A 12,405-nucleotide genomic window follows, 5' to 3' on the forward strand; every position below is an offset into this window, starting at 1 on the left:
CAAGAGTTTCCTTCTGTACCCAAAATAAACCACAGCAGAAAATATTTACAATTTATTTACAATTTATACAAGAAATGAACATTTGACTGGCATTTTATAGACAGTGATGAAAAATACATTCATTCAGGGAAACAATTTTCTTACTCATCATGAGATGTTGGAAGAAAGAGGTGAAGCTTAAAACTTTAAGGTAAATTAATCTGATTGAAATTTAGTGATTAATTTTTTAAGCCAATTATGTGTTGTGTGGGCCGCCAGAAGAGGAGGTACTGCTGGCCACCACCAGAGGGCGCCATGCCTGAAGTGCGGGCTTCAGGCACGAGGGGGCGCTGCCGCCTTACAGGAACAGCCGAGGGTGACAGCTGTCACTCATCAACTATGACAGCTGTCACCGATCATCTGCACTTCACCCCGGATAAAAGCAGGATGACACCTCCACCACGTCGCCGAGATATCGTACTTCTTGGAGGTAACTTTCTCTGCCTGCGTATTGTACTAATTGATTTCAAGAGCTACTTTGTTGCAGCTGTCTACCCAGAGGACCGGCGTGGGCCGTGACTGTTTCGTTCTACGTCTCACCAGATAAGTGGTACTCAGACACTGCACAAGTGTGTGTTAGAGGTGGAGGTGGAATTCCCACCGTTGTTGTTACGGGGTGTACACACACCCACACTTGACTGTCTTTGCTCTTCGCCAAGCAGTACCAGATCCGACACGCTGAGACGGTGGCACCTGGGGAATTCGGGACCTGGCGGCTCCAGTATTCTTCGGGTTCGGTGGCGGTGGAAATCGTGTGGTTCCGGTTCATCTCCAGACGGACGTCTCCTATCGTCGAGCCTGCCCACACGGACACCTTTATCCATTGACTTGTATTTATTCTATAATCTGCTGTGTGTGGTTGTGACATTCACAACAGTAAAGTGTTCAAATTTAACTCCCTCTTACTGTCCGTTCATTTGCGCCCCCCTGTTGTGGGTCCGTGTCACTACACTTTCCCAACAGGATATCTCGGCCAGCGTCATGGACCTCTGAGGGGCGTCACCCAGCAATTGAACGACCAATGGGAGAGCAGGGTGCACAGGCGTCTGCAGGAGGCGTGATTGGTGAGCTGCAGCACATCCTCACTGCCTTTACAGCTCGGTTGGATCAGATGACCGAGCAAAACATCCTCCTGAACCGCAGGGTGGAGGCTCTCTCTGCACAGGTGGCAGCGGAGCGCTCAGGGCGCTGCTGCAGCTCCTCCTCCTGCCGACCCTGTGCAAGATATGAATGTTCCAGTGGTCATTCAACAAACCCCTCCCACAAGCCCCTGAAGCATACATAAGCCCCCCAGAGCCGTACGGAGGTTGTGTGGAGCCGTGCGCGGACTTTCTCATGCAGTGTTCGCTCATCTTTGCACAACGTCCCGTCATGTACGCGTCTGATGCTAGTAAAGTAGCTTATGTAATTAATCTGCTTCGAGGAGAGGCACGCGCTTGGGCTACGGCGCTTTGGGAGCAAAATTCACGGCTCCTTCATACGTATACTGGGTTTTGTGAGGAGTTCAGAACAGTGTTTGATCACCCTAACAGAGGAGAGACCGCTTCAACAGTGCTGCTGTCAAAGCGACAGGGGCGCTGGCACGCAGCCGAATATGCAGTCGACTTCCGCATCGCGGCTGCGAGGTCCGGCTGGAATAACGTTGCGCTCCGCGCCGCCTTCGTAAACGGACTGTCGTCTGTCCTGAAGGAGCACCTGGTAGCTAAGGAAGAACCGCGGGATTTAGATGGGCTTATCGATCTCGTTATACGGTTAGACAATCGGTTGGAGGAACGCCGTCGGGAGCGAGGCGAAGGACGTGGCCGGGCACGCGCCGTCCCTCTCCCTTCCGGGTTCAAAAAGGTTCCGCCCTCCCCACGCTCCACAGCGCAGCGCTCCGTGGGGCAACAGCTCCCCCTGCTGACATTGCTAGGGAAACGCACAGGGCCAAAATGGGAACAGCTGACAGAATGAGGAGGCTGGTCCACGGGGAGTGTTTTCTCTGCAGCTCAAAAGAGCACATACAGAAAAACTGCCCCAAGCGGCCAAAACGACAACACCCGCCCTTAGAGACTGGGCTAAGGGGGGGTCATAACATTAACATGGGACACACACATATCGCCACACGACTCCCCGTCACAATCCTGAGCGGGGATTTAACCCTTCAAGCCCCAGCACTGGTGGACACGGGGTCCGAAGGGAATCTGCTAGACAGCAGATGGGCAAGGGAGGTAGGGCCACTCTGGTGGCACTTCCTTCGCCATTGAAGGTGCGGGCACTAGATGGCACCCTTCTCCTTTAATCATGCACAAGACACCACCTGTAACTCTGGTGGTGTCTGGGAATCATCGGGAGGAGATCGAGTTTTTTGTGACTCCTTCTACCTCCCGCGTGATTTTGGGCTTCCCGTGGATGCTAAAACACAATCCCCGGATTGATTGGCCGTCCGGGGTGGTGGTACAGTGGAGCGAGACCTGCCATCGGGTGTGTTTAGGATCCTCGGTCCCCCCCGGTTCCCAGGCTAAGGAGCAGGTCAAAGTCCCTCCCAATCTGTCGGCAGTGCCGGTTGAGTACCACGATCTTGCTGACGTTTTCAGCAAGGATTGGGCACTCACCCTTCCCCCGCACTGTCCGTACGATTGCGCCATCGATTTGATTCCAGGCGTGGAGTTCCCGTCCAGCAGGCTGTACAACCTCTCACGACCTGAGCACGAATCGATGGAGACCTACATCCGGGACTCCTTAGCTGCCGGGCTGATCCGGAACTCCACCTCCCCGATGGGAGCAGGTTTCTTTTTTGTGGGCAAGAAAGATGGCGGTCTTCGTCCATGCATTGATTATCGGCGGCTGAATGAGATCACGGTTCGCAACCGATACCCGTTGCCTTTGTTGGATTCGGGTTCACCCCCCTGCATGGAGCCAAATATTCACAAAGCTGGATCTTAGGAACGCATATCACCTAGTTCGGGTCCGGAAGGGAGACGAGTGGAAGACGGCATTCAACACCCCGTTAGGTCATTTTGAGTACCTGGTCATGCCGTTCGGCCTCACTAACGCCCCCCGCGACGTTCCAAGCTTTGGTAAATGATGTCTTGCGGGACTTCCTGACACCGATTCGTCTTCATGTATCTGGACGATATACTCATTTTTTCTCCGGACCCTGAGACTCAAGTACGGCATGTACGTCAGGTCCTGCAGCGGTTTGTTGGAGAACCGGCTGTTGTGAAGGGCGAGAAGTGTGAGTTTCACCGCACCTCTTTGTCCTTCCTGGGGTTTATCATCTCCTCCAAACTCCGTCCGCCCCGGATCCGGCCAAGGTCGTGGCGGTGTGAAGACTGGCCCCAACCTACGAGCCGGAGGAAGCTGCAACAGTTCCTCGGCTTCGCAAATTTTTACAGGAGGTTCATTAAGGGGTATAGTCAGGTAGTTAGCCCCCTGACAGCCCTGACCTCACCAAAAGTTCCCTTCACCTGGTCGGATCGGTGCGATGCCGGCGGTTCAGGGAGTTGAAACAGCGCTTCTCGACTTGCACCCGTCTTGGTGCAGCCCGATCCCAGTCACCAGTTTGTGGTTTGAAGTGGATTGCCTCTGACTCAGGGATAGGAGCCGTGCTATCCCAGAGCGGAGGAGACCGATAAGGTTCTTCACCCGTGTGCCCTATTTCTCCCGCAGTTTGACCCCAGCAGAGCGGAACTATGACGTGGGCAATCGAGAACTCCTAGCAGTGAAAGAGGCTCTTGAGGAGTGGGACACCTGCTGGAGGGAGCGTCAGTGCCTTTCACGGTTTTTACTGACCACCGGAACTGGTAGTATATCAGGACCGCCAGGCGACCTGAACCCCAGGCAAGCCCGCTGGTCACTGTTCTTCGGACCGTTTTGACTTCCGGATCACCTACCGCCCCGGGACCCAAAACCAGAGGTCGGATGCCTTGTCCCGGGTGCATGAACACGAAGTCAAGACCGAGCTGTCGGATCCACCGGAACCCATCGTACCGGAGTCCACTATCGTGGCCACCCTTACCTGGGACGTGGAGAAGACCGTCCGGGAGGCCCTGGCACGGAGCCCGGATCCCGGAACAGGGCCGAAGAATAGACTATACGTCCCACCAGAAGCCAGGGCTGCCGTCCTGGACTTCTGTCACGGGTCCAAGCTCTCCTGCCACCCAGGGGTGCGTAGGACCGTGGCAGTGGTCCGGCAGCGCTTCTGGTGGGCGTCCCTGGAGGCTGGCGTCCGGGCTTACAGCCAGGCCTGCACCACCTGCGCCAGGGGCAAGGCGGACCACCAAAAGGCACAGGGACTCCTTCAGCCGCTTCCTGTGCCTCATCGCCCCTGGTCCCACATCGGTCTGGATTTTGTCACGGGCCTCCCGCCGTCCCGGGGGCACACCACCATCCTCACGATAGTGGACCGGTTCTCCAAGGTGGTCCACTTCGTGGCCCTCCCGAAGCTCCCGTCGGCCCAGGAGACAGCGGATCTCCTGGTCCACCATGTCGTACGTCTGCATGGGATACCAACAGACATCATCTCAGATCGTGGTCCCCAGTTTTCCTCGCAGGTTTGGAAGAGTTTCTGCTGGGAGCTGGGGGCCACCGTGAGCCTCTCGTCTGGGTATCACCCTCAGACCAACGGACAGGCTGAACGGGCTAATCAAGAGCTGGAGCAGGCCCTGCGATGTACACATCCGCACACCCGACGGCTTGGAGTGAACACCTGGCCTGGATCGAGGTATGCGCATAACAGCCAAGTGTCCTCTGCCACCGGCCTCTCCCGTTCGAGGTGTGTCTGGGGTACCAGCCCCCTTTGTTTCCTGTGGTGGAGGGAGGAGGTCGGTGTACCCTCGAGTCCAGGCCCACCTGCGGAGATGCCGTCGGGTGTGGCGCACCGCCCGTTCGGCCTTGTTGAGGGCCCGGACGAGGGCAAAGTCCCATGCAGACCGTCGACGGTCCCCGGCTCCCGCATATCAGCCGGGCAGGAGGTATGGCTATCCACACGGGATATACCTCTCCAGGTGGCTTCCCCCAAACTACAGGACGATACATAGGGCCCTTCCGGATCCTCAAGGTCCTCAGTCCCGCCGCAGTGAGGCTCCAACTCCCGGCCTCACTGCGGATCCATCCAGTCTTTCACGTGTCAAGGTTGAAAACCCATATCACACCTCACCCCTCTGTACACCCGGTCCGGCGCCGCCTCCTGCCCGTATCATCGACAGGGAGCCAGCTTGGACAGTAAGCCGGCTCCTGGATGTCCGTCGAATGGGCCGGGGTTTCCAATATTTGGTGGACTGGGAGGGGTATGGACCCGAAGAACGCTCCTGGGTGAAGAGGAGCTTCATCCTGGACCCGGCCCTCCTGGCCGATTTCTACCGTCGCCACCCGGACACGCCTGGTTGGGCGCCAGGAGGCGCCCGTTGAGGGGGGGGTCCTGTTGTGTGGGCCGCCAGAAGAGGAGGTACTGCTGGGCCCACCACCAGAGGGCGCCCTGCCTGAAGTGCGGGCTTCAGGCAGGAGAGGGCGCTGCCGCCATGGACACAGCCGGGGGTGACAGCTGTCGCTCATTACCTCTTGACAGCTGTCACCCATCTACTCAACATCATCTCACTCCATAAAGACCAGACGTCATCTCCACCTCGTTGCCGAGATATCATACTTCATTGGAGGTAATATCCTCAGCCTTTGTGGAAATATTGAGAATCTGTTTATTGTGAGTATTTTGCAGGAGTTCCGGTCCTTTTGTGGAGGCTGTGCAGGACGGCACTCTTTTCCTCTGAGGACGCGCTGCAAGTATTGAGTGAGAGGTGGAGGTGGCATTCCCACGTTGTTGTACTGGGTGTACACACACCCACACTTGACTGTCTTTGTTTTCGCCAGCAGTACCAGATCCGACAGTCGGGGACGGTGATCACCTGGGAATTTGGGACTTGGCGGCTCCAGTATTCACCAGGTTCTGTGGCGGCGGAAATCGTGTGGTTCCGGCTCTTCTCAGGACAGACGTCTTCTATCCTCGAGCCTGCCCACACGTCACCTCTGTGTATTGACTGTTATGATATTCTGTGATTGTCTGTATGTTCGTTGTGCACATTCACAACATTAAATTGTTACTTTTTGGCTCATCTATTGACCGTTCATTTGCGCCCCCTGTTGTGGGTCCGTGTCACTACACTTTCCCAACACTTATGTCACTAAACTCTGCCCATTTAGGGTGCGTGATCTCACAGACACTTCATGTCTTAGAGCAGGCAGAAATGATTCAACTATTTAAACACATGAATTGAAATGCTATTTGTTCTAAGGCACTCAAATGGACACCTATTATTAGTAGACATTTAAACACATCATTTGGATAAACAGAGTACTTCAACATCAGCATTTTAGATACTGCAGAAAGGTCTCACACACACACACACACACACACACACACACGCACACACACACAGAGGCCAGTTGGCTGTTATCAGTTAACATGAGCACATCAATAAATGGAATGATTACATGCAAAGCATTTCATTTGAATAATAAATGCAACAACATTGTAAGTCTTTAGATATACGAGAGAGACATACTGATGTAAATTCTTATTTCAAACCAAAGGTCTTCTCTTTGTTTTACTCAAGATAAAAGTTAGTTGTGAAGAATCTAGGATTTATGGCCCATCTGGTTGTGGGGAAAGCCCCCCCCCCCCCCTGGATGAGGAGAGGTCCTGTCTTATCTTGATCATAAACGTTTTGGGTTTCTCCTGTCCTGGAGAAGCTCAGATTCTGACGTTGATGATCTTGATGCATCTAAGTAAAATAATAGGTATATTTAGTCTTTTTCGACTATTTTGGATTACATTTTCTACACAAGTTAAGTAGATTTAAAGAAATATAATGGGTTAAATACATGCTAATTTATTTCAAGGAAATAAATTAAAATAATAAATGTAAAGTTAAGATGAAACTGACGGATAAAAATTTGAGCATTTAATTTGGTATGTTCAACAAAATTGATTCAAAGCTTTTCTTTGAAATTTTATTAAGTCAGCGTAGCTGTTTCTTACTGTTAATTTTAAATCCTTTTGGAGGCTGCGCACATCAGATCTTTCTCGTGGTTTAATGACAATTGCACATCCCGGTTGGAGGAGAGACGTTTGTCTGACTCGTTATAAACCGTGTCAGGCTTCATTCACACTGTCAGCGCGCACACGTCACGGAGGCTGCTGATCTGCGCAGATGGAAAGAAGCGCATCCACCTCTGCCAGCTGTGGACTGACTCCTCTGGATCCACTTCAGCTCAGGTGACGAGGTGCTCGGATTTATTCCCCAATGTTGCTCCTGGTGTGGAAACGAGGATGAAAATTTAAGATAAAATGAATGAGTGATATTTTTTTTTGTTTGTTTGTTTTAGGGGGTCAAAGCTGTGATCTTTATTGGCACAGCAGACCAGTTATAATGGTAATAGGGGAGGCCGGGGCTGTTTGTAACAGTGTTCAAAGCTGCAGCCATGCTGGTATTTTGATTTCACTTTACACGTTATGAGGATCAGTTCACAGAAGTGAAATATTCTTTGGAGTATTCCACACTCTAAAACAAATTATTTGCTCAGTTTAAAAACAAAACAAAACCCTAAAATAGCAATTTGCATGTTTTTTTTTTTTTTAAAGAAATTCTAACTCAGGCACTGAGTTCACACAAGACACTTATACAACCCCTGGCAAACAATTATGGAATCACGGCCTCGGAGGATGTTCATTCAGTTGTTTAATTTTGTAGAAAAAAAAAAGCAGATCACAAACATGACACAAAACTAAAGTCATTTCAAATGGCAACTTTCTGGCTTTAAGAAACACTATAAGAAATCAAGAAAAAAAGATTGTGGCAGTCAGTAACGGTTACTTTTTTAGACCAAGCAGAGGAAAAAAATATGGAATCACTCAATTCTGAGGAATAATTATGGAATCACCCTGTAAATTTTCATCCCCAAAACTAACACCTGCATCAAATCAGATCTGCTGTTAGTCTGCATCTAAAAAGGAGTGATCACCCTTGGAGAGGTGAACAAATTGTAATCTATTAGATCAATATGATTCAAACCACCGCAGCGCAGTGCTTTAATACCTATGGCATGCTCTAATTTCTGTAATAAAATTTTATGGTCAACAGTATCAAAATCAGCACTGAGGTCTAACAGAACAAGCACAGAGATGAGTCCACTGTCTCAGGCCATACGAAGATCATTTGTAACCTTCACTAATGCTGTTTCTGTACTATGATGAATTCTAAAACCTGACTGAAACTCTTCAAATAGACCATTCCTCTGCAGATGATCAGTTAGCTGTTTTACAACTACCCTTTCAAGAATTTTGAGAGAAAGGAAGGTTGGAGATTGGCCTATAATTAGCTAAGATAGCTGGGTCAAGTGATGGCTTTTTAAGTAATGGTTTAATTACTGCCACCTTAAAAGCCTGTGGTACATAGTCAACTAATAAAGATAGATTGATCATATTTAAGATCGAAGCATTAAATAATGGTAGTGGCTTCCTTGAGCAGCCTGGTAGGAATGGGGTCTAATAACCATGTTGATGGCTTGGAGGAAGTAACTAATGAAAATAACTCAGACAGAACAATCTGAGAGAAAGAGTCTAACCAAATACCGGCATCACTGAAAGCAGCCAAAGATAACGATATGTCTTTGGGATGGTTATGAGTAATTTTTTCTCTAATAGTTAAAATTTTATTAGCAAAGAAAGTCATGAAGTCATTACTAGTTAAAGTTAAAGGAATACTCAGCTCAATAGAGTTCTGACTCTTTGTCAGCTTAGCTACAGTGCTGAAAAGAAACCTGGGGTTGTTCTTATTTTCTTCAATTAGTGATGAGCAGTAAGATGTCCTAGCTTTACGGAGGGCTTTTTTTATAGAGCAATAGACTCTTTTTCCAGGCTAAGTGAAGATCTTCTAAATTAGTGAGACGCCATTTCCTCTCCAACTTACGGTTATCTGCTTTAAGCTGCGAGTTTGTGAGTATACCACGGAGTCAGGCACTTCTGATTTAAGGTTCTCTTTTTCAGAGGAGCTACAGCATCCAAAGTTGTCTTCAATGAGGATGTAAAACTATTGACAAGATACTCTATCTCACTTACAGAGTTTAGGTAGCTACTCTGCCCTGTGTTGGTATATGGCATTGGAAAACATAAAGAAGGAATCATATCCTTAAACCTAGTTACAGCACTTTCTGAAAGACTTCTAGTGTAATGAAACTTATTCCCCACTGCTGGGTAGTCCATCAGAGTAAATGTAAATGTTATTAAGAATGATCAGACAGAAGGGAGTTTTCAGGGAATACTGTTAAGTCTTCAATTTCCATACCATAAGTCAGAACAAGATCTAAGATATGATTAAAGTGGTGGGTGGACTCATTACATTTTGAGCAAAGCCAATGAGTCTAATAATAGATTAAATGCCGTGTTGAGGCTGTCATTCTTAGCATCTGTGTGGATGTTAAAATCGCCCACTATAATTATCTTATCTGAGCTAAGCACTAAGTCAGACAAAAGGTCTGAAAATTCACAGAGAAACTCACAGTAACGACCAGGTGGATGATAGATAATTTGATTAATTAATAAGCTGGAGTGGAAGATTGCTGCTAATCCTCCGCCTCGGCCCGTGCTACGAGCGTTCTGGCAGTTAGTGTGACTCGGGGGTATTGACTCATTTAAACTAACATATTCATCCTGCTGTAACCAGGTTTGGTCAAATGGTGAAATGTTCTTTGCTCAAGAACTTGAGTGTTGTATTTGATACTGTTCCTTTCCAAAGTAGAAATGGGGCCTAATATAGCTGTAAATGGTTAACTTTATCTGTAAAACTGCTGATTTTGAGAAGGACATGAAATGATTATTGTGGAATTGTAGTAATTTTCTGACTGTTCACTTGAATGCCTGTACTGGACAAGGCAAGGGAATCTATTGGCACAGCAGCCCCACCGCCACTGGTCAGGTGGTCTAGGTGCGTTGCACCTCAAGTTGACAGTCGGTTGTAGCGGTTTCAGGGAATGTGGTTGTTGCACCTGAGCCCAAAGTTTCAACCGCTTAAAGTCTATGAGAGGTTCAATTCGGTCAAAGAAGTCTTTGCCGAGAAGAAGTGGAAAAGTATTCCAGTTGTGATATACAAACTGGATGGACAAAACTCATGGGCCCCACGGTCAGGTGGATGTGGGCCATGGATGATCGTTGTGTCTCTGTCAGTGTAAGATTGTATCTTAACTGAGCAAGGTGAGTGTGTAAGGTTCTTGTTAGTTTCAGCCTGCAGTTTGTTAAACAGTTTGGCTGACATGAGTGTGACATCGGCAGCGGTGTCAACGAGGGTTTCCTGTTGGAAGGAATTTTTTGAAGAGTTACAGGTATAGCTTTCGTGTTCTATCGTCTTCTGACAAGTTGCACAAAAGCTTTGGTTTGCCTGGTTCATTTATGCTGACCCCGTCTGGATTAGCACATGTTTTGTCCTTGAGGTCGACCGTGTCTCCACGAGCATTGCTAGAGGAGAAAGGTGGACCCTTTTGTAGTGTTTGATCTTGAGCTTCGAGTCGAGGACCCGGGATGTGTGTCTGAGTCAGTCTGTGATCTTCCTCAGTTGTGTGGGACTGAGGGAATGATGTTGCTACGTTTGAAGGTGGAACCGTACAGGTGATGGATAGCACATCAGCCATGTGTTGATGGTTCTCTTCCTTCAGGTCGTAGAGGGTGTCTCTTAGGATGCTTAGAGCTCTCTGCCTAAAGACAGAGTTTTCGTGTTCATCTGCAGGGAAATCCTGCTTTGGTGTGTGCTTAGCAGTTTGTCTTTCCCAGTATGTGGGTTTCTCCCGACGTCTGGGTGCAAACTGTCCATGTTGTGTCTTTGGGTTTGGATCAGTCTTGATCCAAGGTAGTGAGCATTTTGGGGGGACCATGGTTGTTGTGGACGTGGTCCGCCTTGAATGCTTTGTCTGTTTGAGTAGATTTCTGCTTCCATTTAGCAGACCTTGGTGTAGAGCCTGTGGTGAGCTTAGGTGGACCACAGGGGGCGCCTTTGCGCTCAAGGGCTGACAGTTGAGTGTTGACACTCAAAACTGAATGATGTTTAGTGGCTTTAGAGTCTCTTTTCTGTTGCTTTGTGAAACCTTTCAAAGCAAGATCACGCACACATTGAATGTTGGCTTCCTTGGGGTCCCCAAGGATTCTAAGGTGAAAACTGGTGGCAGGATGAAGGTTTTCAACAAACAAGGTTTTGAAGCTGAGGTCTTCCTCCATGCCTGGCTCGTTGCGGTGTACCAAAGTATGCAAGCAGTAGATGGTTGTAATACACTCTGGGAGATTCTTTTCTCCCCTGTATGACTTTCAGGGTGGCTGCTAAACCTGTCTGAGCTGCAGGGTTGGAGAATTCTTTCTCAAGGGCCATACAAAGCTTTTCAATGTCTTGTCTTACCGCTTCAGGTTGGTGTTCAAGGAACCTGCTAACTTTGCGGCTAGAAGTTCTTCTGACAAGATAGATAAAGTGGTCACTGGTTACTTGAGGAAATTTTCTGAGTAAAATGTTTGCTGTCATTCAAGTAAGTACCAGGGAGCCATCAGGACTTGGCTCAAAGCGAGTTATGTTTCGTGTTGTCTTATCAAGTTCTCAATCGGTGAGAACTGAAAGAGGCTGAGCGTGTGGAGGGGGATCATGAGCTGAGCTCTCAAGAGTCTCACGAACGCCTGTCAACTTTTTCTGGAGGACAGAGCCTGTTTCCACGAAGGGAGGGGAAAGAGTCCTCTGGTGTACCTGTGGAGAGGAACTGGAGTTTTTCTCTCTCCAAATAGGTTTGGTCAAGGTCATGCAGCTGTCTTACAGTGTTTCATGTGAGGACTGCCTAAGTCTTGTCTTAGTGAGAGCACTTCTTTGCTCGTGAGCTCCAGCTGTTGGCGAGTTTCCATCAGACGTAAGTCTGTGTCAACAAGTTGTTTGTGCAGTTCCTGGTTCTTGATTTTTCAAGAGCCAGAACTTGTCTGCATGTTTTAGTCTCATTTTGCAGGGTTGTGATTTCGTAATGTGTCTGCTTAAGTCGTCATGTAAGTCAGTGATTGTCTCGTCACGTTCACTGGTAGTTTCTTCCAGGGCACAGACCCTCATCACTGAGTACGGTGACTGTTACCTTTTCGTCTTTGATGCGTTGCTCAGCAAGGATCAAAGATCTTTCGGTCTCATCTAGTCTGTGTTTCAATCGCTGGTTCTCCTCCTTCTCTTCCTGGATTTGAGAAACAGACTGTGATAACAGAGATTCAACATGCTTCAGTTTGGTGAAAGCCGTCACAGCTAGTCTTCCTAGCATTTCAGCTAAGTTGTTCCCTTTTTGAGCTTTGTTCAGAGCTTGGCTGTAGAGTTCAGACATTCCTGTGCT

The sequence above is a fragment of the Thalassophryne amazonica genome, chromosome 15 (assembly GCF_902500255.1).
Source record: "Thalassophryne amazonica chromosome 15, fThaAma1.1, whole genome shotgun sequence".
Classification (NCBI taxonomy): Eukaryota; Metazoa; Chordata; class Actinopteri; order Batrachoidiformes; family Batrachoididae; genus Thalassophryne; species Thalassophryne amazonica.